The sequence below is a fragment of the Anolis sagrei genome, chromosome 3, assembly GCF_037176765.1.
Source record: "Anolis sagrei isolate rAnoSag1 chromosome 3, rAnoSag1.mat, whole genome shotgun sequence".
In the NCBI taxonomy this organism is placed as follows: Eukaryota; Metazoa; Chordata; class Lepidosauria; order Squamata; family Dactyloidae; genus Anolis; species Anolis sagrei.
Window position 1 is genome coordinate 58087455 of NC_090023.1, and position 27343 is coordinate 58114797.

Here is a 27343-nt window from a genome sequence, read left to right on the forward strand (position 1 = left end):
GTTTGGGCTCGACCTCATGTAAGCCGCACCAAGTCATTTGGGAGATGGTAGCAGGGTACAAATAAAGTATTATTATTATTATTATTATTATTATTCAAGAAACTTATATAAAGAAGAGTAAGAGATTGCTCATCAATCTGAATTTGGCCCCTCTCTTTGCAGCTTCAATGAATAAGAAAAAAAGGAGGTGTGGTCATCTGTTTTTTTTTAAAAAAAACCCATCAGGCTAAAAAAGTATTTCAAGCAGAGAATGGACAATTTGTAGGAGCCGAGGGGATCAAACCTCTGGTAGAGGATATCTACGCCCCAACAGGTACCAAATAAAAAAAATTCAGAAGATGTTTACACAAATTAATGAACTCTTACATGAGAGTATAATACTTATGGGAGATTGAAATTGAGTGATATCACCAAAACTGGATAGATTTTCAGAGAGAAAAAACAAAGAAGATCAAGGCAAATTACCTAAATCTGTAGGACACACATTCATACATTGGTTAAAATTAGATCTTTTGACCTTTTAAGAATGAATAGAAAGGATTTGTGTCTCTTACTTTACAACATGAAATCTTAGCTATTCTAAGTATGGAGAGCCCAGTCAATTAAGTTCTGAATTGCAAGCATATACGTTTAAAGTCATGTATCTACAAATAGCAATAAATATTCAAAAACAAAATGAATGCACTATAATAGATGCAACCATAAAGGAGGGCCATTGTCAAGAGAGCATATTATTTATTTATTTATTTATTTATTTAGAACTTTTGCATCCCGTTCTTCTCTACCTCTGTGGAGGGACTCAGAATGGCTAACAGCAAATTACCTCTATTCCATTGCCAACCATTAGCCAAAGATGTCAATATATTTCTAAAAAGAGTAGTGGTGTCCAATATACCCATAGCACCAATTTTTGTTGAAGTAGCCACAAATCTAAATGCATATCCAGCCCATAGCTGATTACATCCAAAGTGTGAAGCTGTGTTTTGAGGGGATGTGTAACTCTATCTGACACATGCTAAATCCCTATTCTGGCCTTTGGCTCACCAGGATCATCTCTGTAATGGCTGGATTAAGTTTCAATTTATTTGTCCTCATTCAGCCCAAAACCAGTTTAGAACTGAGATAGCTCCTTTGGATTAAGGTGGGAAGGAGTAGTAGATATATATCCATACAAAATAAGGCAGTTTTCCATTAATTGCCGCTTGGTTCCATTCAGTTCTTAATATTATTATAATCAAGTTTAGTACTTTCCAGCAAATATTTGCAAACTATACTTGTTGGTTTTAATTTATCTGAAAATAACATCAATGTTTCCAGTACAGCAGTGTGGCTGAGACATTCAGACCTTATGGCCCATACATTAACCTGTGTAGGAAATAGGTACCAAGCAGAGAGACCTTTTTCACTATCCCATTATATTTATTAATATGCAGAGCTCTCTTTTTAGATTGGGTATATATATACATAACTGCTTTGAGTCACCTGAGGGCTGAGAAAAGCGGTATATAAATGAAGTAAATAAATAAATAAATAATCAACATCAATGCTGAAAGTAGCAAATTACAATCAGAATTAAGCATTAGGTGATTCAGTAAATAACAGGTGAAATCATATTTTTGATGTATGCATTTCCACAGAGTGACTTCATAAAAGTGCCAAAATATAAGCCAGTTTCCCCGCTTACTCCATAATTATCTGCATATTAGAATTCATCTGGACATTCAGTTCACAGGCAGTGATCCATGTATGCCCTTCATAAGCTCAACTGCCCCCATCTATAAGCACCACCTTTTTTATGATTCTGCAGGAACCTTACTTGCATATTATGTATTTGATTTCAATTTATTTGCAGAATTAATTATAAGCCAAAGATAAAATAGGAAATTATGTATTTTTCTTGCTTTTTAGTGACAATAAAGCAATGCGATTTTTCTTTTCAGCTACAGTATATTCCAGTTTACTGATATGAAACTTTTATAGATAACGCCAGTAAGCAAGTAATAACCGATGCAAAAATGTATGCACACATTTGTTCTTTACGATTCTCCATTAAAATGCAGGGGGTTGGAACTGCTTATCTTTCCCTAATGTCCTTTAGAACATGTCTTCAAGGTTTTGTATTTTATATATTAGGCAAAATATATGCTATTTGTACTATGAATAGAAATTAAGACCACAATTTATATGTAGGACATTTTTATAGCTGTGTGTATATGAACCACTAGCCATAACCTTGCATGTGGCTGAATAAAAGCTATTTTGACTATAAATATGTTGTGTCTGATATTACATATTGAGTTTTAAAAGGGCATTAGATTTAACTATGGTGATCTTCTTTAACTGTCTGAGTTTATCAAATATATATTTGAAGATAGTAACTTAATTTGCTCTGTGAGTCAAAATGCAAAACACAAGTTATTATATTGAAAGGCAATTTTCCTGCAACTGGAAGAAAAGCAACTCCACATTTTGAAGAAATATTTATTAATATGTTTTAAAATATTCTTAACTAACTGGCTTAGTGAAGACTAATATCATTTTTTAAAAGACCATCTCATGAAAGACTGCTCATTCCAGTTATAACCAAAATAAAGATGGAATAGTATTTTACGTCTGCATGAAGAAAAAACAGCGTTATTAATGTGTGTGGAGGGGAGTGTAAATTCCACAGAAATCATCTCACAACGCTAAGTTAACACACCACCAATTTTGATAAGCATTCAAAGGTCATTCCAATTTTTTGGCATGTGTTTAGAACAGATAAAATAACCTGAAAACAATACTTTTCAGATTGCCCCATTTATGGGGGTGGAGGGTGGGTTGGAGGAGAAAAACTATTTCCCCCTGTTTAACTGTTATTCTCCCCAGCCATGTCCCTATTGTGGAAACAACCCTCGTTTATGATATGAGAAGGGGGAGGGGGAATGACCAGAGAAAATGAGGAAAATGGTTTTCCTCCTTCAACTCCCCACCATAAATGGGACAATCCTTCTCTCTCTAGTGCCCCCTGGAGGCCCCTGCCAAGATGATGGAACAGTACCCAATTTTCTTTATTGCAGGAAAAAAAATTGCACTATAGGATCCCTATTATATTACACTTTTGTAGCATTCTGGTTCCCCTTCAACCACCATGGTTCCATTCTATGGCATCCTGGGATTTTCAGTTTAGAAAGGCTAGTTTGGAATTGTCAGCCATAACTCTAGTGCCCCACAACACTACCAATGCCAAGATTCCATGAGATGTTGACATCATGGTTAAAGTGCAATTATGGTGTAACAACTCTACAGTGTGAAAAAGCCCTTAGTGCCTATGATATTATCATATCGTGTTAGAGAAACCATTTGTTGTTTCTCATTCTTTGTTCTTTTTTTATGCCATTTCCCTCTAAGCAATTGTTCACATGGGAGCCTATCTTTCCCTGTGTTCTGCATTCAACAACACAGCCTGAAGATCAATGATCAGGAGATCAGGACTGTGACTGTTTACTTTCCCTTAATAACTTAATTGCCTGATTATGCATCATGACAGTTTAGCCCTGAGCATATGGCCTCTATCTTTATTCATAGTGTGTACTACCTTACTATGCAAGTATGTGGAAGCTGAACTGGAGAATAGCAGTTTAAGATGAAAGATGCTAAAAGGTAGAAAGGATAGGTACAAAATTGATATGCAAAATCACAAGGTTATCTGGCATTTGACCTTATTGATCATTTTGTCTCAAGCTTCCCCCCCCCCCCCCCCAGTTGCTCAGCTCATTCCAATGCCTCTAAGAACAAGCTTGTAATTTCATTCTGTTCTCACAATATGGTTTATTGTATTTTTTTTGTTTCCACTGGATACTGGGAAAGTATATATGCCCTTGAACACCATCTGTTCTACAGCTAAGTCATATATTAATAATTGCCCAATCTGAATCATCTTAGAATTTAAATTATGGAATCAAACAACTCCAAAAGCAGACAATATATAGTTATACGTTACATTAAATGAACCTCTGAACTATCTCATTGCAGCTATTTTGAATATGGATATTCATATTTTAAAATAAGCTAACAGCATGAATTAATAACACTGCAACATAATAAAAGTTTAAGAGGTTTTAATGTTCAGATGTTTTTTGAAAGTATTATTCAACGAGTACATTTTCACCAGTTTACTAATGAAGTCATGAAAAGAAACTCACATGAATAGAAGATTTTGCAGTATATAAAATGTGGCATAATTTAATGTATGTTATCTGTAAGTAAATTCTATTGTGTTCAGTGCAGCTTGTTCTCCTCCGTGCAAAATGATCAAATGCAAATAAAGCAAAAGCTCTTTTTCTGTCCTTGGCATCCTCCAGGGACTAAATGGACTACTGCAAACATTCTCAAAGGACAAAGAAAACATATCTGGAAATCTGCTTCTGAGTGAGAAAAAACAGTTGTTTTTATTTATTTACTTGTTTGTTTCTACCTCACATTTCCCCAAATAAATAGACTCATATTTGGTGATAATCGGTACAGGAGGAAGAATTTTCTCCTGAAAGCAATTCATAAGAGCCGCGGTTATGCAATGGGTTAAATCCTTGTGCCAGCTGAACTTCTGACCTGTAGGTCAGTGGTTCAAATCTGCGAGATGGTATGAGCTCCCATCTGTCAGCTGCAGCTTCCCGTGCGGGGACATGAGAGAAGCCTCCCACAGGATGGTAAAACACCTGGGCATCTCCTGGGCAACATTCCTGCAGATGGCAAATTCTCTCACAGCAGAAGTGACTTGCAGTTTCTTGGGTTGCTTCTGACATGATAAAAAAAATATTTGCGGGTGCTACTCAGTCAAATGAAAAAATATGGATTGGGTGGATTTGATTCATAATGTGTTCCAATGTGTTGACTTATAAAAATGAAGGGTTTTTTTGTTAGAATTAGGAACATTTATAGGACTTCAATGTGACTTCTATCTTGCTTTGCCACTCCTGCCCTCTTCTTAAATCACTTTAACCTGTGACCCTTTCCTCCCCCCTCTCTTCCACTACATATTGGATTATCCACAAAAATAATTGTGTCTTAAATGTAATTTAATGTTTTACAAAGATGAGTAGGCAAACTTCTCTCTGTGGTAGGTTCTGTTAGGTAGGTTCTACAGTATGTTATATTTCTCAATATTTGTATCTGACAAAATTACAGCTTAGTAATATATTCACTTTCTTTTATTTACTTAAAAACAACTATATCTTCCTTGCCTAGCAATCATAAGGCTTCAGAATAGAGTCCAATATTTACTTTCAAAACAGCACAGTTTTCTGAGAGCTGTGTGTCCATCCTATATGAAATTTTGAAAACATGATGATTACCCATAGATTTGCCATCTGTATATCTAGAGCATATAGATACAAATTGTTTTGTTCAGACATACTAGAGAGGAGAACCTTCCATCACTGTCTCATATTGTAGTTGGAATTACAGCCAACAGCAAGTTTTCATTTAATTTGCACCTCAGGGGTTCTTCCCCCCACCCCCCCAAGTCATTTAAAGTAGTGTAGCTTTAGTTTAGCTGAGGCTCTGGATATAAAAACAAATTGCTCATACTTCAAATGCCTTTGTAAAAATTACATAGTACAAATTTCTTTACCATCTTGTCACTGTATTTAGCTCAATGCCTTTGGAAATGCTCCCTTCGAAATATTGGTGGTGTTGTACCCCATCCTCAGAGCAGTATCACAACTGACAGCAATTCGATGCCCAACAAACAAATTCCAAAAACAACAATTAAAACAGCAATAAAACATAAATTATTAAAACAGCAATTGAAATTACACAAATTCAGTGTAGATGCACCTTGAAAGAAAAAAGAGAAAATACAAATAGTATAGAATTGGGAAAGTTTACAAAATCATCTATATGTTTAAGAAAATATTCCTGCTCTGTTTTCATATTTTCATGCATTCACCAATATTGGTTACCAATACTCCTGTATAGCAATGAGTGCTCAAAAACCTTATGGCATCGTAATGCATCTGTTATATAAGTCAACATCTGTACCATTCTGAACAGATATCTCCTGTAATAGTGTAAACATCACTTTGCCCAAGACTGCAGGGAAGAAACTGAGAAGGTCTGCCTGGTATTTCTTTGATAACAGTCACTACAGTATTAATAAGCACAACATACATAATGCATGAGGATTCAGTTAATAAAACGTGCTTGCCTGTGACTATCACCCCACTTTTCTAATGAGCTTGGTTTCTCCTCACTTCCTATCAATTGGATTCGCTTACTACCTAGCTATCAATCAAGCCTTTCATTTCAACCAGCTGCCTTTCTCCACTTATTTCTGATACTTTTATAACTTTGGTGACTTGCCTCTCACCTTCAAGGTTGTTTCAGGACATCTTCCTTCAAGGCAAAGCAGAACATTGTGGATTTGACAGCTGTAGCTGTAGAATAAAGATACAACATGAAGGTAGGCACTGACAGTACACATAAAAATATAGAATTTATGTATGGATGAAATAGGAGTTCAGGAACTGATACAATAAGAACAGTAGATAAATAGTTCCAGAATACAAAGAAGAAAACTCACATTGTTTTGTTTATATACTTAAGTATGAACACTGAGTAGTGGGAAAGTCACTGCATAACTGAAATGAAATAAATTCCGAACAGATTTTAATCCCACTGCAGCAGAAATCCAAAACATTTTTCCTTGACATTAATGTCAGTTCTTAATTAATAAGACATGTCTCTGAGTAAATATATTTATGTTTTGTTTTGTTGAACATAGTTTTCTGGTGACGTAGTTTTATTAGCTAAGGTTCAAGAAGCTTTCTTTTCTATTTAAGAAAATAAATAAAACAGTACATTTTAGAAAAAATGAATCATATTGCTGGCACTCTGAAAATCATGTTGGGCAACAGGGACTCACTTCTGGGTCTTGTGTATAAGAAACAATGTTGTCAGAAAAATGAAATGATAATGTAACTAGTTTAATATAATGCACAAAATAAAAGGGAATTAATCAGTTAACCCACAAATTTCTGCTTTAATCTGAAAAAAATTAAATCCTCAATTTGATTTAGTTCCATTTCTCTAGTAATCGAATGATTTTTTTTACCACAATGTCTGTTACATCAGAAAATAAATAAGGTACACAAGTAAAATCCTCAGGGAAGAAGGAGGCCTTAAGGCCATTTGATTCATATTTCATACTGTTTCATTTTGCCAGCAGTTTTTCCCATAGAAATTTATACATTCACAAGGCCAAAGGTTGAGGTTTATTTGGATTCAATTTATTTATATTTCTACACAAATTCTTATGAATTTAGTCCCAAATACTATAGTGAAAGAAAGTAAGGTTTATTTGGTTTTCCCCTCTCTCTTTTATATTCTCTGTCATGACTTCAAAGCTAATGCATTTCTTCCAGATCTAATTCATCTTGCTTTAAACCAGTACAGTTCTGTTGCACTGTTACCCTAAAATGTACACCATGAAGTTCTTGTGATAAAACAGAATTGCCTCATAAGATGTATTTTTAGATCACTGATGGGAAAAAAACCATGATGATCTATGATAATCAAATAATTTTTCATGATGAAGAACTCATAATATTTTGAAGTCTATTTAAAAAATCATACCAGAGATAAAAGAAAGAGAATGGTTTTACTCAAGTGTAGTTATCTTGCAAATTCACATGGAGCCATATGGAGCCAACAGGATGGCTATAACACTATTTTAAATTTTTGTTTTTAAAACGTTGATATGGCTAAGAATGCTTTATATAGAGTATGTTCACTCTGTGTACATCTCTCTCACACATATGCACATACATCTACTGCAGTTCTTTGGCCCTCTTTTTCCAAAATGGAAAAAAGATGCAACAACCCACAAATGACTATTCTGGAGGCCAGTAGCATGATCTGCCAATCAAAAGCTAACATATTGAAAAGGTCACAATGCTTCCATTAAAACATTCAGAGCCAGAGTGCTCTTTGTTCTTTAGTTTCATTGGTACTACAATTAATTCAGTTAAGCCTGCTTAAAGCCAAGAAGTATTATCACAGATCACAACCTTTCTTTTTTGAAAAAAAAAGACATTCCTTCCTCCACTTTTTGCATTTACCTTAGTTAGCATATTTTAATGGTTTCACGTGGAGGAATTTTACTAAGCATTAAGATCCAAAGGAGGCAGAGGGAGACTAGGACTTAACAACTAAGGCAGACATGAAAATTTGAGAATATGGGACTGAAAATATGCAGTTATACAGACAAGAAAAAGCATTTAACCTGCCATTGTCAATGTTCTTTGTATTCATTTTTCAGAAACATTCAACAGGAGAAAAAAAATAGTTTATATGAGGCAATGGCAATAGATGTATACTATTAAAATGTATATGATAGATAAATGTATCACAACACCATCTCTTCTGACATTTAGCCAAAGGAATTATTAAAGCAGTTTCCATAGTTTCATAAGCTTATATACACCCCAAAGGATGCGGCTTCCCTTCACTAGGAAAAAAGACAAGGAGATAATGAGAAGATAAATATTGATCGAGAATAATGCAAGAAAAGCAGCACTGTTTCACTTTACTAGGACAGAGGTCATGCAAAGTTTTTTGTTTCTTAATGAAATGAAAGAAATGTAATTAGTGTCATAGCATATACATTCTTTTCGTGGCATTGAGGAGATTATATGCCTTTATCATTTACTTTTACTATCATCTCCATAATAGTTTGGCATTCAGTTTTGCTTCTCACTACAGTCATAACTATTAATGTTGTGTTCTTTCTATCTCCTATCTGCCAGGTAATTGTAAAAATTGTCACCAAAAAGAAAGAAAAAAAAACTGTCAACCCTTATCCATGTTGTTTGAAATAGTGGAACAATTATACTAAAAAGTGTTCTAATGATATACAAAGTTTGAGATTTCTGAGTGCTGCAAAACCCTGAAGTTGAGAATTCTAGGTAGATGAGAAAGCTCACCATCTTACTTTTTGACATAAAATATGGCATTTCTGTACAGAAAGAAAGTTTTCTGTACAGTATATGATTTCTGCTCAAAAATAGTTTGTACATGTATTTTGGTGGGCTTATTTATTTAGGGGTTTTTTCACAATAAAGGTACATCTTTAAACAGTCCTCAACAACTGAAAAGATTTCTCACATCATGGATAAATAATAATAATAATAATAATAATAATAATACTTTATTTATATACCGCTCTATCTCCCCGAGGGGACTCATATATACATATTTATGCATGGATTCTGTTGAGCATAATGACTGCACCCCTTCCGGTTTCTTTGAAATCTGTTGTTTGTTGTAAAATCAGAATATATCATTCATTTATTTAGAATCATATAATACCTTAATGGAACCCATCACCATTTAATGATTTTTGTGTGTGTACACCCTTTGTGCTACCACTATATCATAGAGGATAGTTTCTCATGTACACTGTTCTTCCGGTTCAGAGGATTAAGGGTTGAAGTTACAATAATCCATGTGGGCTATTTCAGGTGCATCTAATTCAGGCAAAAAAATGTCAATCATATGTTTAAAAATGCTTCTCAGTACAATACATGCTGAGATAAACGAGACATAATAATGAAATTTAATCTTAGACTTTTTTTTGCACTGATGTAGTTTCTTTTTTATTGTTTTGAATTCTTGCACACTCCAAATTGAATTGCAACTTGTTCATTCTTATTGTTTAGGTTCTCGACAATATTTTTATGAATTGGTGTGTCATACAGCTGAAAACTGTTTTGATAGAAGTGTATCTACAAAATTGATGATTCTTTGTGAAATGTTTTCTCTAAAGTTTAGAATCTAAGCAAAGCAGAAGCTTTATAATAGAGTAAGGCAGGCTTTAAGGAGAACATTTTATTTCTCAACAAATAATGGATAATGAGGTATCTAACTGCAATCTTTCTGGGTTAACACTTTTAGAGGCATTTAATCCTCATTAACATGGCATGAAAACTAAATGCTCAAGTTCTCAATATCTCAACTTTGATAAATGATCAGCATTATTCCCTCTAGGTGACATAGTGCTTCAGCTTTATTTCCTAAAACTTTCCTTATTGTGAGCTCTAACTATACAAGAAACATATACAGCCATATAAAAAAAACGTAATTATAGTAAAATTCTTTTCCCAATTTGAAACATATGTTTTATTAATTTAAATTGAAGTAATTCAACAGTCTCCTTTTAAATAGTAAAAACATTTTTGCCTACAGATTGCTGTATTTCCAGGAAGTTCATTTTGGATGCCTAATGGATCTGCCATCCACCTTGTTCAGAGGATGGCCTTGAACGTACATGCCTTTCATGCTATGCTGAATGCCACAAACAGCAATCTGTCACAAACAGAATAGGAATAGCAATGGGAAACTGCAACTGATCATTTAGCTGTGTGACAGTATTTGTGAACATACTGTCGGACATGATATTCTTGTCATGCATATGTTTGATGTTGATCTCAAGGTTATGAACATGATTGGTGAGCAAGCCACATCTACTGTGTTTGTAGATTATTGGAGCGCAACATTACCTACAAGCTATCTCAGCCTTTCTTTGTTACCCTTTATGATGAGAGTTGATAATGTCCTCAGCAAATGGTGCTCCACTCGAGTGAGGCTGAATACTTGTGATGTCTTTCCAATTGCTGGCAAAACGATTCCGTAGAAATTCTCCTCCACTTTTATTAACCTCAGAGATTCCTCTATTTGTGCCCTTTCCCAGTCACTTTCCGCTTTTCAGTGTTCAGCTAAATTGATAAGAGGATGTTGTCCTCTTCCATTCAGTAAGTATGCATCTTAGTTGAATTCACTTAAAAGCTAGAGCACTTAAGAAAAATCAATATGGCTTACGTTATTCTGCAACCTTCCGCACACTAATTTCAAATTGACCCATTATGCTATGCCTTGAATTACAGTTGAAGCAACAAGAGAAGTAAACATGATAATTCTGCCTTTTAAAAACTTTATTGTAATAGTTTATGTGTTTGCAGCCTCTACATAGGCCTTTAACATTTGTTGCAAAGTGTGGTTGGGGAGCTCTAGAAAAAGATAAGAGGAAAAAGTTGCAGCATGCAAACAAAAAATCCACGTACACAAGACTGAATGTCAGCAATTGACTTTATGCATACAGGTATGGATCCTTTCTCATAGACATTTCCATGTAAACTACCTAACAATGAAAAACAAATCCTTATGGATCTTGAGTATGGGCTATATTTTAAATTGCTCATTGAACCAAAGGAAACAAACTTGTTCTTTTCTTGATGGTTCCAGACACTTTCCTAATTTGATAATGCCAATATTTCAGAAGTTCATTGTTAGGTATTTTTATGTAATATTATTTGTTTTCCAATACTGCTTTTTGTCTTCTTTTGTAAGCACCTAAATGAATGGCTCCTTAATACTACAGTCTCAACTACAGAGTTACTAAATAATATTAATATTATCTATGGGTAAAGCATTATTTATAGGGTAAACAGAATTTGTGAGACAAAATACTTATTTTCTTCACTAAAATTTAGTATAAATCCATCCATTGATATTTTTCATTTATAGGTCTCTATTAAAAATAAGAATATATTTTCTTAGACAATCTGCCTTTTGTTTTCCTATTTCAGCTCTCCCCACAATAATGATTCATGATTTTGCAGACTTTATCTGGATTTTTCTTTCCTTATGGGACAGAATGCTGTGCTTTTCATCCATACTCAAAACTGGGAAAACCTGTGGTCAAATATTCAGAACTACCAACTTCAAAGCAAATTTTCCATGGCAACTATACCTCAAAAGCCTAGAGATACAGAATTTGTCAATTAGCATCTCCAAAGGGGGCCATTAGCTCCTTCAAAAAGCATAGGGGACTTTGTTTTAATCACTGCTTGTATTAGTCTTATGATATAAAAAGAACTGCACAGCTATAAATTTATAGTGCCTCTAAAAACAATGCAACCACAGCAGCCATATTTTAAAGGAAAGAGTCATTGTTCTCTATTTCTCTTTCATTAATGCTGCTTAATTAGAACAAAGCAATATTTTTACTGGCAATTGTGGTGAATTGTACACAAAATAGCAATATATGACTTTCATCATTCTTCTCCCTTTCTGCTGCTACTTAATATTATAACCAAATTACCATGATCTATATTCAGGATGCATTGTAGTAGTATCTCAGTGCATGGGCTTCATTCTAATTATAACACACACACACACACACACACATTAAATATACTCTTATGTGTGTTCTCCAATGCTAAAGATGAAAAAAGGGGGGAGGTTTTGGTTTTTTTTTAAAAAAAGCACCCTGCATTGTGACACTAAGCACAATGGCAGCATTTAATCTGGGTTCTCACCATAGAGGCCAGCAAAGGTATCTCCATACACAGCTCTCTATGAATTGAACCAGGAGATTAGTGATCAATGAATGCTTCCAATACAAGAGTCAGCAACAATAGCATGCATGGCCAACAAAATAAGATCTGAAAAAATGTATATTAATATGGCAATCTTAGACATATATTCACTGAGAAAATTGTGCTTGATGGCTGTCAACAGCAGACAGGCTATGATCCATTTTAAAGGCTAGAATAGGCGACAGGTAAGTAGTGGAGCCGGGGAAAAGGAGTTTAGCATTAGTTATTTTACAAGGTGGAATGTGCTGAACCACAACAGGATGAAACTAGGTAATTCAGACAGGATGGTGGTAAAATGTGTGGTAAGAAGGAAGGCTGGTTAATAGTCTTATCATTGCTCTTGGATGGCACAATAGAATGGCAAAGGTAGAAATTCCAACTGGAATTTTTTGAGAATCTGTTATCTCTTGGCTTAGATGTTAGATGTTGTTTCTTTCTTTTTTTTCAGGAGGCTCCTTGCACAGTTTTCTTCAAGGGTTAGAGGGGTGTTATTTGTGTTCTTGTTAGTTGTTGTAACCAGAAAATAGCATTCACGTGTGTATCTGCTTTACTATGAGGGTCTGAAGGTACATCGATTTACTGTTTAATCATCAGAGATGTGTGAAGAGTACTGACTAACTTTCCACTGGATAACAGAAACCATTCAAGAGTGGACCAAAATCATGAGCATCATCTAGTTGTTTTCAAAGTTATAAATATTGTCCTCCTATGATTTCTAAATTGAACCCTGAGAGGTATATGACTTTTGTCAACAACCGGCATGGAATGGCCTTCATTAATTTCATACCTTTTTTATTGGCTTCTGCCTTAGTGTGGGACCAGTTATTGCACCTTACCCATTCCCCCATGTCCTGTTTTTTGCACTAGTCTCTATCTGCCCCTTTTAATTTAACTAAGCCCATTTTTGAAATTCTTGTCCTTTTTGCAAAATCGAGTGGGGTTGGTTTTTAATGTATTTGTGTTGTTTTGATAATTCTATGCTTATGTTTTGCATACTCTGTATGTTGGTGTTTTGCTATTTGGAAACCGCTCTGAGTCCCCTAGGGGAGATAGAGCGGTATGTAACTAAAGATTCTTCTTCTTCCTCTTCCTCTTCCTCTTCTGCTTCCGCTTCCTCCTCCTCCTCTTCTTCTTCTTCTTCTTCTTCATTATTATTATTATTATTATTATTATTATTATTATTATTATTAAGGCTACTTCCTATGTGAATGTACTATAAGTCATGCCTCAGAGGAACCATACAATTCACAAAAGTATATTAAAGATTTCTGGTAAAGAATAGATTTCAACTTACCTAAACTACTGATTTCATAGCAATATCTAAAGCTGCTGACAAAGAAAAAAGGCAAGAACAAAAGTAAGGATTTATAATTTTATCTCTTTGTTTCTTCACAATATTTTATTCTATTACTTAAAACCTCTTTCTAAAAGAATAAGGTCAGAGGGAACACATTAATGGCATACCTGAAATAAGGAAAACATGGAGTATATTTTACAATGACATCTGAAAAAGCTATCAAAGTAAAATAGTTATGGGAACTTAATTGTCAAAAGCAAAGAAACCTCCCAGCAAATTAATAAAAGATATTAATAGACTGGTCCCTCATGACCAGTCTAGGGAGAAACTACATAACAACAACATCTTTTGTGAGCTATATTTTCTTTTCCTTTTTTAAATGATCTTATAAGTTTTTATTGTCCCTTTGGACTACAATGGCTCAACGGAAAGCTGTTTAAGAGCTATTGTGCCTTTTTCCCATTATATTATTTGGCACATTCCTACATGATGTTTTATAATACCTGTTACTATTTTGAATCACATTCTTTTATAAATATTAACTCCATAGTCCAGAGTAAACAAAGATTGGAATATAATAAATCCTGCACCAACAAAGCTGCATTACAGTAAATTGGAGCTTTGGTCAATTGAATGTATTGTCGAAGGCTTTCATGGCTGGAATCACTGGGTTGTTGTGAGTTTTCTGGGCTGTATGCCATGTTTCAGAAGCATTCTCTCCTGACAATTTGCCTGCTTCAATGAAAGGCATCTTCAGCGGTTATGAGGTCTGTTGGAAACTAAGAAAATGGGATTTATATATCTGTGGAATGTCCAGGATGGGAGAAATAACTAATGCCTGTTCAAGGTAGGTGTGAATTTTCCAATTGGTGCTGGTTTTGACCTACAAAACCCTTTACAGTTCCGGTCCAGTGTATCTGTCTGAACGTATCTCCCTCTACGTCCCACCCTGGAATTTGAGATCATCTGGGGAGGCCCTGCTCTCGACCCCACCGCTATCACAAGTGAGGTTGTTGGGGACGAGGAGCAGGGCCTTCTCAGTGGTGGCCCCTCACCTGTGGAACTCACTCCCGGGGTAAATTAGAGCATCAACATCCCTCCTCTCCTTCAGGAGGAAGGTAAAGACGTGGTTGTGGGACCAGGCCTTCGGGCAATCTGACAACTAGATATGGACAACCAGATGGATAGGGCTGACAGGACTGATAATTGTGGAATTGGAATTTGAACTATGAGATTACGAAATGCTGACTGTCAATGAGGAGAAATGGTTTGTATTGGTTTTATAGCTTTTACTGGTTTTATGGTTGTTTTCGCCTTGCAAGAATTGTTGTTCTGTTAATTGATGTTATTGCTAGAATTGCTGTTTTCTGTTAATTGATGTTATTTTGTCTTATTGTTGTTATGTGATGCGGGCATCAAATTGTGCCTTGCTTTTGTAAGCCGCCCTGAGTCCCCTTCGGGGTGAGAAGGGCGGGGTAGAAGCAACCGAAATAAATAAATAAATAAATAAATTGGCCACCTTGATTACATTTAATGGCCCAGCAGTTTCAAAGTCTGGCTTCTTACTTCCTGGAGGAATCCTTTTTTGGAAAGTGATTTGCTGGCCCTGATTGTTTCTTGCCCGGAATTCCCGTTTTTTTGGGCGTTGTTCTTTAGTTACTGTTATGATTTTAGTGTTTTTTTAATACTGGTAGCCAGATTTTGTTCATTTTCATGGTTTCTTCCTTTCTGTTGAAATTATCTACATGCTTGTGGATTTCAATGGCTTCTCTGTGTAGTATGACATGGTAGTCTTGAAGTGGTCCAGCAGCACAATTGATGAACCAACCTGGACACAGCATATTATTAGAGAACACAGAAATGCAATCCAATTTGTTGCATGTTGTCTTTTGTTATTATGAGCTATTTGGAACCCCCGGTGATGAAGGAAAGTAAGATTAAGCAATGGAAGGGAAATGCTTAAGCACTCTTTTCTTTTCTGCTCACACTCTCTATCATTCAACATTCCTCTCCCAAAAATATTTTGAAAATAAGGGAATAAATAGAAGGAAATACAGTACAGAGTTTTAACACTTGTGCTGTTACATCTTCACTATCTATGTGTAATATTTATACTTCCAGAATGAGACTATTTCACCCTCTTTGTTTTCCTTGGAATTATTACAATGAGCTAAATGTTTCATGGCACTGGGTATTTTTTGGAATTAGACAAAACTACATTTCTTTTGCTCATCATTATAATATTGCATCCAGTCTCAAATGGTCATGGCTATATATACCAATTTATATTTTGGAGACAAGAAGCAAGTAACCTTTTCTTGTAGGCATTTATTTAGGTAAACTAAGGCTATGGCTTCTTTACCTAAATAGTTGCCTACAAGAAAAGGTTACTGACTTCTTGACTAAGGCTATGGTTTCTTCACATTTATATTCTGTTCTATAAGGCCAAAACTTTAGGCTATATATGGTCCATTGAAGAAGTAAGAAACTTCACTTTTATTTACTTCTTTGCTGAGTTTAACCTCATAAGAAAGTGCCCAAATGCTGAATTGACTACCACTATAAAGAATAGCTGTTTGTGATTGTAGGGGCAGATACGTTGATGTTGTTTGTTTTTGTTCATTCGTTCAGTCGTTTCTGACTCTTTGTGACTTCATGGACCAGCCCACGCCAGAGCTTCCTGTCGGTCATCACCACCCCCAGCTCCTTCAAGGTCAATCCAGTCACTTCAAGGATACCATCCATCTTGCCCTTGATCAGCCCCTTTTCCTTTTTCCTTCTATTTTCCCCAGCATAATTGTCTTCTCTAAGCTTTCCTTTCTTCTCATGATGTGGCCAAAGTACTTCATCTTGGCCTCTACTATTCTTCCCTCCAATGAGAAGTCAGGCTTTATTTCTTGAAGTATGGACTGGTTGGATCTTCTCGCTGTCCAAGGCACTCTCAGAACTTTCCTCCACTTACTTACTTACTTACTTACTTAGGCGATCCCTCGCTTTCCGAGGATGATTGTCTTCCAATATTCTCGTGGGTCCGTATGTGGTTGTGGAGCACTATTCTTGCTCTGCATCTTCTTCCGCAGTGAGGGCATTGGTTTCCAGGTGGAGGGCGGTCTCGGCTGGGGTTGGCTTGACACGCCTTCCTCTTGGCACGTTTCTCTTTTTCACCCTCCACTCGTGCCTCCTCAAATTCTGCAGCACTGCTGGTCACAGCTGATCTCCAGCTGGAGCGGTCAAGGGCTAGGGCTTCCCAGTTCTCACTGTCTATGCCAGAGTTTTTAAGGTTGGCTTTGAGCCCATCTTTAAATCTCTTTTCCTGTCCTCCAACATTCCGTTTTCCGTTCTTGAGTTCAGAGTAGAGCAGCTGCTTTGGGAGACAGTGGTCGGGCATCCGGACAACATGGCCAGTCCAGTGGAGTTGGTGGCGGAGGACCATCGCTTCAATGCTGGTTGTCTTTCCTTCTTCCAGCACGCTGACGTTTGTCCGCTTGTCTTCCCAAGAGATTTGCAGGATTTTCCGGAGGCAGCGCTGATGGAATCGTTCCAGGAGTTGCATGTGACGTCTGTAGACAGTCCACGTCTCACAGGCATAGAGCAGGGTTGGGAGGACAATAGCTTTATAAACAAGCACTTTGGTATCCCTACGGATGTCCCGGTCCTAAAACACTCTCTGCTTCATTCGGAAAAATGCTGCACTTGCAGAGCTCAGGCGGTGTTGTATTTCGGCGTCGATGTTGACTTTGGTGGAGAGGTGGCTGCCAAGGTAGCGGAAATGATCAACATTTTCTAATGTTACACCATTAAGCTGTATCACTGGCATTGGAGAGGGGATGGCTGGTGACTGCTGGAAAAGCACCTTGGTTTTTTCATTGTTCAATGACAAGCCGAGCTTCTCGTATGCTTCTGAAAAGGTGTTTAGAGTGGCTTGTAGATCTTCTTCTGAATGCGCACAGACGACGTTGTCATCAGCATACTGGAGTTCTATAACAGATGTTGTTGTGACCTTGGTTTTGGCTTTCCTCCAACACCACAGTTCAAAAGCATCTATCTTCCTTTGCTCAGCCTTCCCTATGATCCAGCTCTCACATCCGTAGGTGATTATGGGGAATACCATTGCTTTTACTATGCGGATCTTTGTTGCCAGTAGATCTTTGTTCATAATTAATGTTGATCATTTCTGCAAAATATGGGCAATTTCAACTATCCCGATATTTGCTGGAAAACAAACTCGGCCAAGAGTACAAAGTCCAACAAATTCTTCGCTTGTCTTGCAGACAATTTTATGGTCCAGAAGGTAGAAGAGGCAACAAGGGGGTCGGCTACTCTTGACCTCATCCTAACAAATGCGGAGCACCTGATCGATATTGTGGAAGTGGTCAGATCCTTAGGGGCAAGTGACCATGTGCTCCTGCAATTGAGGTACAAAGGAAGGCTGAAACTAAAACAAGTCAAACTCACATTTTGGACTTTAGGAGAGCTTATTTTTAAAAAATGAAGGACACTCTGAGCAGCATTCCGTGAACACAGGGAGTTACAGATGGATGGGAGTTTTACAAGAGTGAAATACTCAAGGCACAATTGCAAACAATGCCAACAAAGAGAAAAAATAAGGCAAGTGCAAAGAAGCCAGGATGGATGTTCAAAGAACTTCTAACTGTGCTAAGACTCAAAAGAGACATGCACAAGAAGTGGAAAAAGGGAGAAATCACCAAAGAAGAATTCAAATAAATAGCCAACTCCTATAGGGAAAAGGTCCGCAAGGCTAAAGCACAAAATAAGCTCAGGCTTGCCAGAGACATTAAAAACAATAAAAAGGGCTTCTTTTCTTATGTCAGTACAAAAAAGAAGAACAAGGAAGTGATAGGGTCTCTTCGAGGAGAAGATGGGGCAGTGCTGACAGGGGATAGGGAAAAGTCAGAACTGCTTAATGCCTTCTTTGCCTCGGTTTTCTCACAAAAAGAAAGTCATCTTCAACCTCAGCAAGACGGAGTGGATGAGGGATTAGTGGATATCCAACCCCAAATTGGGAAACAAGTCATCCAGGAATACCCGGCTGCTCTTAATGAGTTCAAGTCCCCAGGGCCAGATCAACTGCACCAAGAGTATTGAAGGAATTAGCAGAAGTCATCTCAGAACAATTGTCAATCATCTTTGAGCATTCTTGGAGAATGGGAGAAGTTCCAGCAGATTGGAGGAGGGCAAATGTGGTCCCAATATTCACATAGGAAAAAAAGGATGACCCAAACAATTACCATCCGGTCAGCCTCATGTCGATATCAGGCAATATTCTGGAAAAGATTGTTACGGAAGTGGTGTGCAAACATTTAGAAACAAATGCAGTCATCACTAATAGTCAACATTGAATTATCAAAAACAAGTCATGCCAGACTAATCTGATCTCTTTTTTGATAGAGTTATAAGCTGGGTAGATGCGAGGAATGCCGTGGGTGTAGCGTACCTGGATTTCAGTAAGGCCTTTGACAAGGTCCCCCATGACCTTCTGGCAAATGAACTAGTCCAATTTGGGCTAGGCAAAACTACAGTGAGGTGGATCTGTAATTGGTTAAGTGGACGAACCCAGAGGCTGCTCACCAATGCTTCCTCATCATCCTGGAAAGAAGTGATGAGCGGAGTGCCATAGGGTTCCATCCTGGGCCCGGACCTGTTCAACATCTTTATTAATGACTTAGATGAAGGGTTAGAAGGCATGATCATCAAGTCTGCAGATGACACCAAAAGTAGGATAACCAATACTCCAGAGAACAGGAGCAGAATTCAAAACAATCTTGATAGATTAGAGAGATTGTTCAAAACTAACAAAATGAAGTTCAACAGTGACAAATGCAAGATACTTCACTCTAGGAGAAAAAAAATGAAATGCAAAGATACAGAATGGGGGACGCCTGGCTTGAGAGCAGTACATGTGAAAAAGATATTGGCGTCCTCATGGACAGGAAGTTAAACATGAGCCAACAATGTGATGTGGCGGCAAAAAAAGCCAATGGGATTTTGGCCTGTATCAATAGGAGCATAGTGCTAGATCTAGGGAAGTAATGCTACCCCTCTATTCTGCTCTGGTTAGACCACACCTGGAATATTGTGTCCAATTCTGGGCACCACAATTCAAGAGAGATATTGACAAGCTGGAATGTGTCCAGAGGAGAGCAACTAAAATGATCAAGGGTCTGGAGAACAAGCCCTATGAAGAGCAGCTTAAAGAGCTGGGCATGTTTAGCCTGAAGAAGAGAAGGCTGAGAGGAGATATGATAGCCATGTATAAATATGTGAGAGGAAGTCACAGGGAGGAGTGAACAAGCTTTTTTTCTGCTTCCCTGGAGACTAGGAGACGGAACAATGGCTTCAAACTACAAGAGAGGAGATTCCATCTGAACATGAGGAAGAACTTTCTGACTGTGAAAGCTGTTCAGCAGTGGAACTCTCTGCCCCAGGGTGTGGTGAAGGCTCCTTCTTTGGAAACTTTTAAACAGAGGCTGGATGGCCATCTGTCGGGGGTGCTTTGAATGCAATTTTCCTACTTCTAGGCAGGGGGTTGGACTGGATGGCCCATGATGTGTCTTCCAACTCTTTGATTCTATGATTCTATATCAGTGGTAGTATGAAAGTAAACAGAGATAGTATTTAAATGCTCATGTACATAATAATTTCTAAAAAGTTCCAAAATTTAAGTACTTTCCATAGAAATCCTAAGGAATATGCTTTAGTCCAATTAAAATCAGTGAAATAAGGGGTGGGTTTGTGATCAGCCTCTTGGGGGACTTGTATTTTGCATCTATGATAAATACATGATTATAAGGACAATTTATATGAGCAGCAATAATTCTCAAGTAATGTGATCATTAAAAGCTTTTGCAACTGCAATACATCAATATTAATTGGGAACAGATGATCATTTTAGTGACATGTTCAAGTCATTATCCATTTTTCACTATGCCATGAATACCTAAATAGTCCTAATGAGGTGCTTATTTTTTCACTAGAACTATTTTTACTATTTCTTAAAAAAACATGCTATAAAAAAGTACTAGTAATATGATAAAGTCAATATACAACCCTTTGAAGCCAAGACTGTTTAAAACAGGATTTGGTAGCATGAGAGCCATAGATCAAGTGCACCTTTTCAAAGTTTTGGATCGCTGAAAGCCACAAAACTCTGCTGCGAGAAAAAATACACCTGTAGTTGCTAAAAACCAAAAAAAAAAAAAATGCCCTCCTGTAAGACTTCCAGAAGTGCATTTCTCCCTAAAGTAAAGGGTTCCACATTGCTTTTAATTTTTAATTGCCTTTAAATATGTATTTGTAATGGAAGGTCTCTGCAGCTCTGTACAAGCAGGGTGATTGCTGTACAAAGGTTTAGAATGTGTACATGGGTCCCATAACATAGAGAGTTAGAAGATACCCACACCTAGAACTAGGGTAGAGGATGCTTTGCCCTAACACAAATGATCAAACAAAATTGGATCATCAAGACTACTAGGGAGTTGAACCCAACAGGAATAATCAAATAGGAATGTACAAAAAGATCAAGAGAACACAAAGAGAAAATTTAAGATAGATATTGTAATTGAAATAATGTAGATCAAATCCTACATTAGGTCTACCTGATGCATATTTATTAAGGATAAGCTACACTGCACACATGAAATAATTTCTCAATACACATTGTATTTGTAAGAGTCTTGATACTAAAGGATAATGGGTGGGAAAATTTGTCTTCTTGTTGATTGTGCTCTCAAATCCACAAGTTGTTTTGATGATAGTCCCACTGGAGAATGCAGACCACAGCAGAAGATAGATGGAATGCCCAGCCTTCAGTGGCCCACAGAAAAATCAATTCACTCTTAAAGAATTACTTCACTGAGCTAAAGATAAATTTATCTTGGCAGCAGCTGTTTTTACTTTGTATGCAAGACAAAAAAAAATCTGTTAAATAGTCCTGGCATGATGATGTAACTCTTAGTCATCTTTGGAGTGAACAGCATACAAGTATTTTTATGTAACTTGTTGTATTCTGCATATGCTTTGAGAATAGTTTCCATCAATACTTTAGGGCAGTGGTTCTCAGCCTGTGGGTCCCCAGGTGTTTTGAGATACAGTTCCATAGGATCTCATTGTATATAATACAGCTTGAATTTTGCTATCAGCTCAGATCCCACCAGTTTTTATGTAAAGTTTTGTTGAGGTTTTTTGGTGCAGTATGCATTACTTTATACTTATTTTTACTGAATTATCATTTGCTTTTTTTAAAAAAAAAAAAAAACATTATTTCCAGTATATACAGGCAGTCCCCAAGTTACAAACATCCAACTTGCAAATGACTCATAGTTTAGAATGGAGGTGAGACAATAGGAAGTGAGAGAAATCTACCCCTTGGAAGGGAAATTCACTCCAGAAAGAAAAGTCACTCACAAGAGAAAGGTGTCTCCACTTAAGGTGTACCACCAATCCTTGTTTCCACAAGAATTTTTCTTCAAAATCCAATTATCACAGAGACAGAAAGTGAGGTGAAAACTTCTGAAGAGGAGCACAAACAAAACAAACATCACAGTTATTTTAACCCTTCCCTATGCTATCCAAAGCGTGCACACACATGCATATATATGCACATATGTGTGTGTGTGTGTGCATATATATATGTGTGTGTTTGTGTGTGCACATATATGTGGGGGGGGGGGGGAGGGAGCTGCAATTGCATTTAAGAAATGTTCCTCTTCTGACTTACATACAAATTCATCATTAAGTATAAACCAACAGAACCTATCTTGTTCATAATTTGGGAACTGCCTGTAGAGAGATTATTTTAAAACTCTTTGCAATATCTTTTTGTTCTCACCACCTAAAACAATTTATTGTCAACAGCATAAGTGATCACCCTACTATGTGACCTTAACTCCAGGTAAGCATCCTGGGAGTCTATGTAACTTCTGCTTGGTAGAGATACATGTTTTACATTTTCTCTTAAGAGTATTATGTGTGTGATCCTATATTTTATCCTTTGTATCATCTAATCTCCACAGCTTTTGTTGTAGTGTAGTAATAGAGGTTGAACTTATTAGAAAATGTCATAAACATTTTTGTATTCCCTTAATTGTTTATTCTACACTGATACTATAATTTTGAAACTGATTTGGGAGGAACTGGTTGGGAGATTAGATTGACAGGTGTGAAACTGGTTTGAAGCCAGGTGGGTGGTTCCTGATGATTGTATTAACTATAGAACTTGGCATTCAACTGCTCTGTGTGTTCAACCCCCCTCACCCCAAGAGAGGCCAGGTGGGTTATATCCCCCCTCCCCAATTCTAGGAGAGGTGCACACAAACACTGCAGAGGCATAGCATGTCAAAATAGGAGAAAGTGACCATTAGGAGTCAAAGACTCAATCCCCTCTCATAGGGAGTCAATTACCCCCAGCTAGCCAGCCATGCCCTTGGGGCATTTTTCAGCAGCCCTTGCCTCTTCATTCTGAATTTTGCAAAGAACTTCAGCCAGGGCCAGTGCCTACAAAGAGATAACACATTCTATAGACTCAATTTTGTCCTGGGATTGGGTATATTGAGATCTGCTGAAGGTCCTTTATTTAATGTCACAATGCTCCAGTACATTGGTGGCATGTGTTCTGTAGCCGCCACAATCATAGAATCAAAGAATCAAAGAGTTGGAAAAGACCTCATGGGCCATCCAGTCCAACCCCCTGCCAAGAAGCAGGAATATTGCATTCAAATCACCCCTGACAAATGGCCATCCAGCCTCTGCTTAAAAGCTTCCAAAGAAGGAGCCTCCACCACACTCCGGGGCAGAGAGTTCCACTGCTGAACGGCTCTCACAGTCAGGAAGTTCTTCCTAATGTTCAAATGGAATCTCCTCTCTTGTAGTTTGAAGCCATTGTTCCGCGTCCTAGTCTCCAAGGAAGCAGAAAACAAGCTTGCTCCCTCCTCCCTGTGGCTTCCTCTCACATATTTATACATGGCTATCATATCTCCTTTCAGCCTTCTCTTCTTCAGGCTAAACATGCCCAGTTCCCTAAGCCGCTCCTCATAGGGCTTGTTCTCCCGACCCTTGATCATTTTAGTCGCCCTCCTCTGGACACATTCCAGCTTGTCAATATCTCTCTTGAATTGTGGTGCCCAGAATTGGACACAATATTCCAGATGTGGTCTAACCAAAGCAGAATAGAGGGGTAGCATTACTTCCTTAGATCTAGACACTAGGCCTGTTTGATCAAGAAAAAATTTGTTTCTAAATTCGATTCTTAATTGGGGTGTTTTTTTGTTTCGATATTAAAAATATTTACAAAACTTACCAAAAAAAATGTTTTGTTATTTACGAATTTTCGTTATTATTTACAAAACATTTTAGAAAAAAAAATTTTCTTGATCAAACAGGCTAAGTGTGAATGTTGCAGTAATGGTCACCAATGGCTTTCTCCCACCCTGGACATTCCATAGTATTAGAGATGATATATAACTCACCATTTGCCTAGTTTCCAACAGACCTCTGAGGATGCCTGCCATAGATGTGGGCAAAATGTCAGGAGAGAATGCTTCTGGAACATGGTCATATACAGCCCTGAAAAGTCACACAAGCCGGATGGCGCGCGGAGGCCGCTTGTGAGCGCGCGCGCGCCATCCAATGGGCTCCGGCTCCTGCGCCCCCCCTCCTCCTCCTCCCAGCTGGCGCGCGCGCGCTCACAAGCGGCCTCCGCGCGCCATCCGGCTCCGGTTCCTGCGCCCCCCCTCCTCCTCCTCCTGGGAGGAGGAGGAGGAGGGGGGGGCGCAGGAACCGGAGCCGGATGGCGCGCGGAGGCCGCTTGGATGGCGCGCGCGCTCACAAGCGGCCTCCGCGCGCCATCCGGCTCCGGTTCCTGCGCCCCCCCTCCTCCTCCTCCTGGGAGGAGGAGGAGGAGGGGGGGCGCAGGAACCGGAGCCGGATGGCGCGCGGAGGCCGCTTGTAAGCGCGCGCGCCATCCAAGCAGCCTCCGGCTTCTGCGCCCCCCTCCTCCTCCTCCTCCTCCTCCTCCCAGCTGCACTTCCTGCAACACAGCTGGGAGAAGGAGGAGGAGGAGGAGGGGGGCGCAGGAGCCGGAGGCCGCTTGGATGGCGCGCGCGCGCTCACAAGCGGCCTCCGCGCGCCATCCGGCTTCTGCCACGGTGCACTGCTGGGGTGCTTGGGAGCGCCGGATTGGCTCCCAGGCTCCAGCACTGCAGCACCACTCAGCAGCAGCCTCCATGCCATTAACGACACGAGCTGAAGCTCGTAAAATACATGGGGCTGCTGCTTCGATATTTTTAAACCCTTCCGGGTTTAAAAATATGTTTTGCTATCGCGTCGGATATTAAAAAAATAACGATTAAAAAACGAAAAACGAATTAACGAAACAAAACCGACAGGCCTACTAGACACTATGCTCCTATTGATGCAGGCCAAAATCCCATTGGCTTTTTTTGCCGCCACATCACATTGTTGGCTCATGTTTAACTTATTGTCCACGAGGACTCCAAGATCTTTTTCACACGTACTGCTCTCGAGCCAGGCGTCACCCATTCTGTATCTTTGCATTTCATTTTTTCTGCCAAAGTGGAGTATCTTGCATTTGTCACTGTTGAACTTCATTTTGTTAGTTTTGGCCCATCTCTCTAATCTGTCAAGATCGTTTTGAATTCTGCTCCTGTCCTCTGGACTATTGGCTATCCCTCCCAATTTGGTGTCGTCTGCAAACTTGATGATCATGCCTTCTAGCCCTTCATCTAAGTCATTAATAAAGATGTTGAACAGGACCGGGCCCAGGACGGAACCCTGCGGTACTCCACTTGTCACTTCTTTCCAAGATGAAGAGGAAGCATTAGTGAGCACTCTCTGTGTTCGTCCACTTAACCAATTACAGTGTAAAAACAATTACAGTGTAAAAACAGTGTAGAGCTGCATCACATAATCAGTGTAGATGGGGCTTAATATGCTTTTTTCATTGTTCAACAATATGTTCATTCATATTTATTTACTCAAATTTGGTTGCTGCATTTATTTTGTCATTACTTTCACAGTAAGTAGAATGTAACCTACTTCACCTGATATTTGTTTTGCGTTCCAAATTCTATTCAAATTGTATTTCTGAATTGTATTCAAAGTTCTAATCAGAATGTATTTATAATACAAAACCTCATGCAATTTTTATCAATTTTATTTTCAAAAAAAAAAAAAGGAGAAAAGACACTCAAATTTTTATGGAACATATATATACAATGCTTAGGATTTCAGTACCTGAGAGCAAACCCCTACCAATTAAATAATGAGAAAGGGAATCAATAATATCCTTCAATTTCATGCTTCAAAATCCATTCTTTTTCTTTTAGTTTCAAATTATCTTTATTAGGCTGGCGTGTTGCATTTGAATGTGTGTTAAACTCACTTCCAAAACTAAATCTAATTTATGTGAAAAATGCTTTCGGGAACAGTCATTATGAAATGCATAACAACTTTCTTAAGATTCTTGTACTGGATTAGAATTTTTATTGAAGAAGAAGATGCAGTCTTGAAGATAGATTTCCAGTGGCAGGAACTGGGGGGAAAACATTGTTGGTGTTCACCTTGGCATCCTCAATTTAGGGGTAAATGTAGATATCTGGGATGGTTCTTCTAAGTTCCGATGCTTGGGGGCATCTTGAGATCTTTCCCCCTTGGGCCAGGACCGGACAGTTCCCAATTTCTCTTCTACAGTTTTGGGGCTCAGGAGGGAGTGCCCCTGGAATAACCTTCCAGTAATGACTTTCCGGGCCAGCAAGCCATTAAGTGGACTGTCCCTGGAGTCAGGTGTTCGCCCAGGGGTGGATGAGGAGATAGTCACTGGGTGAATTTTAAAATTCATAAAACACAGTGATTGTTTCACTCTAGCACTTTGGATTGTTAATTGAAGACAGCCAGTTTTATCCACAGGCTGCTGGGTTTTATGATTTTTAAAATGTTATTGTATGACATTTTTATGTGCATTCGCTGTTGTTAACTTATGTTGTCACTGTTTATATGGTTATTTCTTATTTTATGTGTGGCACTCCAGAGTGCTTTTGTGAGCCACACCAAGTCTTTTGGGGGAGATGGTGGTTCGGTATAAATAAAGTTTAGGGTTTTTTTAAAACTATTATTGTCCTGGTAGTTACCAGGATGGAACGTAGCCACCCTCCCTGGGAAAGCCCAGGCTTTTTTTTTTTTTTTTTGGAGGAGTGAGAATGGGAATTTGCACCAAAGCGGGTTTAAGAAACCTGTTTTGGGTGTGGATTTTGGCACTGTCTGAAACCACCCTTAGTGATAGTCATAAGTGAGAATTAGCTTTTATCACAGTTGGCGTTATTCAAAACAATTCTTTTCTTTGCATTTAGAAAAGAAAAAGAAAGCTTGTCTGTGCACATTTATCAGTTTACCACAGGTAACCACCACCTGTGTGTTTATTTCAAATGTGCTGTGCATTCAAAACAAACCATCCCAGGGATATTATCAATATATTCATAGTGAGGAATTTTTTCTTTAACTTTATGGTTTTCTTTTCCCTAAAGTAACTAAGCCTCTGAAAGTGTTTCTTGCTGCCTGAAAACTCAAGAAACATTGCTTAACTGGTCCATCTCTTTTT